Genomic DNA, 6,969 nt, shown 5'->3' on the forward strand with positions numbered 1-6,969 from the left:
TTAGAAGCTAGCTGAGACTGAGGAGCTGTGTGTGAGCAGAGAATCTGATGGATCCAGGAGTGAGAGGACCCCTCAGTGATCACAGCAGCAGCTGAGTGAAGTTGACCGTAGTCCAAGACCCAGATCCTGTCCAGGGAAAAGAGGATTGTTTCCAGGAAGGCTGATAAGAGTTGGAGAACAAAGCTACATACCCTGTGGGACCTCATGTTTGCTGGAGAGACTGGTTGTTCAGTTCAGAGTCATCAGCGGAAGAAGAGCAGACCCGGGTCGGTAAGATCGTGCACTCACTTTATTGCAGTGTTGGCACCTAGAGACTGAGACCAGGGCTGTAGTTAGCTAGTTAGGGTCTCTGCTTTGTGTCAGACCTAAAGTGTTGCTACTGTTGCTACAAGGACTCCATTACTTAAAGGGACATCGCACATTTGAGAACTGATAAACACCTCCACAAACTCGATCCATTACAACGTTTTTTGCTCAGGAGTAATACTCAGGCACGTGGTAACGTACTAGTTATGGGAGGGGGAATACTATAGAGCACGGTAAGATTGTGAACCATTGTGTTGCACTGCAGGCTAGCCCGTACTAAGCACCCAAACAATCGTTCGTGTTTGCTTCAGGGTAATGATAGAGACGGCAAGGCAGTTTTAGTTGTGCCCACCAGTAGGTAAATTACTGCACAATTTTCTCCGGCATCCATCAGAGGGCGCCACGCTGTGCAGCACAGGGGTCTCAGCCTTTGGGCTGGGTGTATGTAAATTTATTTTATGTTCTCAGCATTTGTGGTTGTGTTTATTATCACGTATTAGTGAAATTCAGTTTTAGCAAAAACTGGTTTCCGAGTTGCTTTCCTCGTTCGTGACTTTGCTGTATCCTGGGGAGCCCACCCTGGTACACGGCTTACATTGGCACCTCTCATGCCAGTGCAGGGAGATCAAGACTGGCGGATGGATGCACCAGTCTTCATATATCTCCCCCATTGTTCATTTTTCATGGCCATTTTTTAGCCCTTTATGCATCCGTTTTCAATGGCGTTTTGCATCTGGATGAATTTCAATGGATTATCCCAACCCCTACAGTACACATAATGTCCCCTATAGTGGCCCCCATTGAAAATAAATCCCCATAGTGACCCCCAGCATAAATGATGTTCCCTATCGCAGCCCCCAGCTTTCATAATGTTCTCCATGGTGCCCCCCATCTTTTCTTTTTGGACTGCCGTCAAAAAAATAAAATACTCACCTCAACCACTTGCGCGGACACTCGCTCCTCACCGGAGGCAGTAAGATCTGATGCTCAGAGCGTGATCATGTGATGTTGTCACACTGGGAGAGCAGGTCCTGCTGTCTCTGGTGGGAAGCGAGTGTCCCTGCAAGTGGTTGAGGTGAGTATTTTTTCTAAATTATTGTAACCCCTGAAATACCAGTTTTAACAGCCGTTAGAGAGGTGCACTCCTGTCTAAACAGGTGGTAAAACAGTCCTATTGATTTCACGGCCAAAAAGAGGACATGCTATTAATTTTCTATTCTTTGGCCATTAAACAAAACAGCCATGTGACTAGCCCCATAGATTTTAATTGGTTATGAAAATGGCTGTGTGACAACTGTTACTTAACCCTTTCGCTACCAGAGCCGTACATGTACGGCGCTGGACCGATGGGCAGACATGGCACCAGCGGGTCTCCGCTGTTTCAAACAGCAGAGAGCCGCGGCTAATGACAGTGCCTGGAATAATGCCGATCGTGGTCATTAAAGCCTTTAGATGCCATGATCAAGACATCTTAAAGCTAAAAAAACCATCCAATGAGGAGGTCGGCAATTGAATTCAATATGTTGGGTCTCTCTGAAGAGACCCAGTGTATTGGAGCTGCAAGTCTTATTTTGGCCAGCAGGTGGCAGGCCAATATAAGAAATGAGCAATTCTAGTACAAATATACATTCCCATTTAAATAACATCCCACTCTATTTCCAGCCTCTTCCAATGTACAGCCCCATGTAAAGAACATCACTCTCTATCTATAGCCTCCTCCAACATACAGTCCCATGTAAATTACATCACTCCCTCTGTTTAGTCCCTCCAACATACAGTCCCATGTAAGTATCATCATTCCTTCCCCCCCAGCTAGCTCCAATATACAGTCCAATGTTAAAACATCACTCCCTTCCCTTCAAACCTACAGTGCTAGGTAAATAACATCACTCTCTCCCTCCAAGCAGGGAAGGAGTATAAGAGAAGTACAACTCCTAGCATATCCCAGGCTCTCAGTATCCTCGCCAAGATGTCATCACAGGTCCTTTAACTGCTGAGCTCTGCCTACTGACGTCATCACGGGTCCTTCAGCCATTGAGAAACACAACTGCACTCAGAGGACCGATGAAAGAACAAGTCCTGGTCAGAGTTCCACAGCCCCCCTTCCTCCTGATGAGCTGAATGGTGAAGCAGGAAGCGGACTGCTCCCTGCTTCATCATTACCTGTCCTGTGGATGCAAAGACAGCTGACAGCGGAACATACCTCAGCCCTTCCGGGCCCGTGGGACAGCCACTGAAATCCAGGACTGTCCCGCCGGATCTGAGATGGTTGGGAGGTATGCTGTATATTCTACTCTGTTTATGACAGTTTTATACAATGTCCTTATAAAAGTGCTATTAGAGCACGTTCACACATTGTGGGAACGCTGCAGACTTTCTGTCTTAGAACTGCATGCAGAAAATCCACAGTGTTTTACAGTTTCAGCAAAGTGAATGAGTTTTTGGCAAATCTCAGCTAAGAATTCAGAAGTGGAAATTGATCTGTGGTGTAGATTTTAAATCTAATATGTCAATTCACATTGCAGATTTGTTTTGCGGATTTCACCTTTGCCATAATGGAGGATAAAATCAGCAGCGTTTCTGCAACAAAATCCACACTCAAAATGCACAGTTTGGTGTTTATTTGTGCTGTGTATTGTCAGAAAATCTGCAGCATCTCTGTATTGTGTGAATGTACCCTTAGGTTCAATTCTGATGTTGCGTATAAGGCGCAAATCTGTGTGGATTTTCTCCTATCGAGTCCTAATGACATGGGACAACTGGACGGCAATCCCTAACTTGGAATAAGTGCAGGGATGACAGACAGACAAACAACAGGACGTGAACGGACCGAGTCAATACCAGGAAAGCTACAAAGTACAAAGGGAGCAAGCAGAGAATTGTCAGGAGAAGCCGGGGTCATAAATACCAGGAGAGCAGCAAAGTACACAAGGAGCAGGCAGAGGATCGTCAGGAATTCAGCAGGAGGTAAGTACGCCAGGAAAGACCAAATCACAGGTGGAACCTAAATTAACAGGCAACCTGTGGCCAGCAGGCTGCCTGTATTTATAGTGGGGAGTGAGGGTCATGTGACGTGGCCAGCGTCACATGACCGACAGACCAACCAGTCGAGCACCGAGTGATCAGCTCGGCGCTCAAGGCAGACCTAGGAGCAGAGAGCCACCCAGCTAGTAACGCCGCCCTGGGAATGAGGTCAAACACAGATCCTCATTCCCAAAGCTAAGCAACAGGTCTGCGGGTAATGGGGGACCGAGTGCACCTTCGGAACCCCGTTACAGTACCCCCCCTTTTACGAGGGGCCACCGGACCCAAGACTTCAGGCGATGGCTTTTCAGGGTGTTCTAAATAAAAATTTTGAACAAGTCTAGGAGCATGAACCTCCCTGGCAGGTACCCAAGATCGCTCTTCAGGTCCATACCCCTTCCAGTGAATCAGGTACTGCAAGGAATTACGCACCTTCCTGACATCCACTATTTTAGACACCACATACTCGACAGCATCATTAACAAGAACCGGCGGAGGCGAGGCTTTCGATGGTACTACCGGTTCAAAATATTTTTTAAGTAGAGACTTAAGGAACACATTATGAATGTGGAATGACTCGGGCAGCTCCAACCTAAAAGATACCGGGTTAATCGCTTCCGTGATCTTATATGGTCCAATAAAACGAGGAGCAAACTTTTTAGAATCTACCTTAAGAGAGAGATTCTTGGAGGACAACCATACCTTATCCCCAACCTGAAAATTCACCCCCCTTGAACGTCTCCTATCGGCCTTGAGTTTCTGAGAACTTTGAGCCTTTTCTAAGTTCGATTGAACCCGGGCCCAAACTGTGCACAGTTCAGAGGAGAGCATATCCGCCTCAGGGTTAGAGGAGGAGACTGATGACCCAGAATGAAAACGGGGATGGAAACCATGGTTACAAAAGAAAGGTGAAACCCCAGCAGAAGAATTGACACGGTTATTCGAAGCAAATTCAGCCAATGGAAGAAATTTCACCCATAATTGCTGGTCATCAGCAACATACGACCTCAAGAATTGTTCGACAGACTGATTAAGGCGTTCAGTCTGCCCATTACTCTCAGGGTGGTAGGCAGAGGAAAAAGACAATGAAATTTAACATTTTTGACAGAAGGCCCTCCAGAATTTGGACACAAACGGCACACCCCTGTCAGAAACAATATTTTCCGGGATACCATGCAATCGAACAATTTCTTTCACAAAAATAGACGCCAAGGTTTTGGCATTCGGGAGTTTAGACAGGGGAATGAAATGGACCATCTTGCTAAACCTATCAACCGCTACCCAAACTACAGTCTTACCCTCTGCCGGCGGTAGGTCAGTTATAAAGTCCATCGAGATATGGGACCGGGGTCTACTGGGAATGGGTAGGGGTCGTAGGTTACCAGCAGGGCGAGTCCTAGGTGTCTTGGACCTGGCACAAACCTCACAGGCTGACACGTAGGACTTGACATCCCTAGTTAGAGTGGGCCACCAATAAGATCTAGAAACCAGATCCTTAGTGCCCTCAACACCCGGATGTCCACAAAAGGCAGAATCGTGACACTCCCCCAACAGCTTGAGACGTAATTGTACGGGAACAAACAACTTATCTGTTGGGGTGGATACCGGTGCCAGATATTGTTCAGACCTAATGCGAGCCGAGATATCCTGGGTAAGAGCTGCTAAGAAGATTTTTGCTGGTAGGATGGATTCAGGTGGTACCTCAGTAGGTTGAAAAGCCTGGAAGCTCCGAGATAATGCGTCCGCCTTCACATTTTTACTTCCCGGCCTGAACGTAATGGAAAAATCAAAACGAGTAAAAAACAGAGCCCATCTGGCTTGACGGGGATTCAACCTCTTAGCAGACTCGAGAAACATAAGGTTTTTATGGTCAGTGACAACAGTTACACAATGCCTTGCCCCCTCCAGAAAATGCCTCCACTCCTCAAATGCCCATTTAATGGCCAGCAGCTCCCTATTCCCTATGTCGTAGTTTCTCTCCATGGGAGAGAATTTCCTGGAGAAGAAGGCACATGGTCTCAGATTAGTGAGGCTAGCAGGACCTTGTGAAAGGACTGCTCCTGCGCCGTCCTCGGACGCATCCACCTCCACAATAAAAGGTTTCTCCTGATCAGGCTGGATCAGAATGAGAGCGCTACTGAATGCCTTTTTTAATTTTTCAAATGAAGAAATGGCCTTAGTAGACCAATTCTCCAAATCTGCCCCTTTCTTAGAAAGGTCGGTCAACGGTTTAGCAATTACGGAAAAATTCATAATAAATTTACGATAGTAATTGGCGAAACCTAAGAACCGTTGTAAGGCCTTTAAGGATGAAGGTCTTACCCATTCCTTAATTGCTAGTACCTTACCAGGATCCATCTTGAAGGTGTGAGGAGTCAGAACATGCCCTAGAAACAGAATCTCCTGTACACCAAAGACACATTTCTCTTGTTTAGCGGATAGCTGATTCTCCCTCAACACCTCTAATACTTGTTTAACATGAGACACATGGGATTCGAAGTCAGGAGAGAATATCAAAATGTCGTCAAGATAGACAATAACAAATTTACCTAAGAACTCCCTAAGAATGTAATTCAAGAAGTTTTGGAACACAGCTGGGGCATTGCTGAGTCCAAAAGGCATCACTTGATATTCAAAGTGTCCTACCGGAGTATTGAACGCCGTCTTCCATTCGTCTTCCTCCTTGATTCAGATTAGATTGTATGCCCCTTTCAGGTCAATTTTGGAAAACCAGGTTGCCCCCAGAACCTGGTTAAATAAATCCGGAATCAATGGGAGGGAGTATCTATTCTGGACAGTGATTTTATTTAATCTCCGGTAATCGATACATGGCCTAAGACCACCATCTTTTTTCTTAACAAAGAAAAACCCCGCCCCCATAGGAGAGACAGAAGGTCTAATATGCCCTTTACCAAGGCTCTCCTTAATATAATCTTCCATGGCCTTGCGTTCGGGCATAGAAAGATTATAAATTCATCCTTTAGGAAACTTGGCCCCCTCTACTAGCTCTATGGTACAATCATAATGTCTATGGAGGGGTAGAACCTATGGGGTTGGTGATGAGAATACATCAGAATATTCCATAACAACAGTGGGTAAAGTATCAGACTTTACTGAGACCCCAGCCTGTACCACAGACAAGCACGAGTCACACTTAAGCCCCCATCTCACCAACTCCCCATTGGACCAATCTATAGTGGGGTTATGTAGTCGGAGCCAAGGAAACCCTAGTACCACCTCAGCCGGTAGGTTCTCCAGGACTAAAAGCAAACATCTCTCTGAGTGGCACACCCACGGTTAGAGAAATCTCTGAGGTACATAAGCTCACCGTACCACCAATAAGAGGAGTAGCATCAATAGCCAAGACCTGGATAGGAGTTGGTAAGGCAAATATAGGAATACCCAATCTTACAGCATACTCAGAGTCAATAAAGCTAGCCGCTGAGCCAGAAACAATAAAGGCCTTACCCGGCCATTTATCTACTCCCAGAGAAATCTTATGGGTACCGAAAGCTTACATTTTGAAAATTCAGGGTGTACCTGGTCTTTAGGTTGCCTTGCCTTAGGAGACTTGACAGAGAGGACCTTCTTAGGACACTGGTTGATCCAATGGTCAGGATCTCCACAGTAAAAGCATTC

Source organism: Bufo bufo, chromosome 4 (assembly GCF_905171765.1).
Source record: "Bufo bufo chromosome 4, aBufBuf1.1, whole genome shotgun sequence".
Taxonomy (NCBI): domain Eukaryota; kingdom Metazoa; phylum Chordata; class Amphibia; order Anura; family Bufonidae; genus Bufo; species Bufo bufo.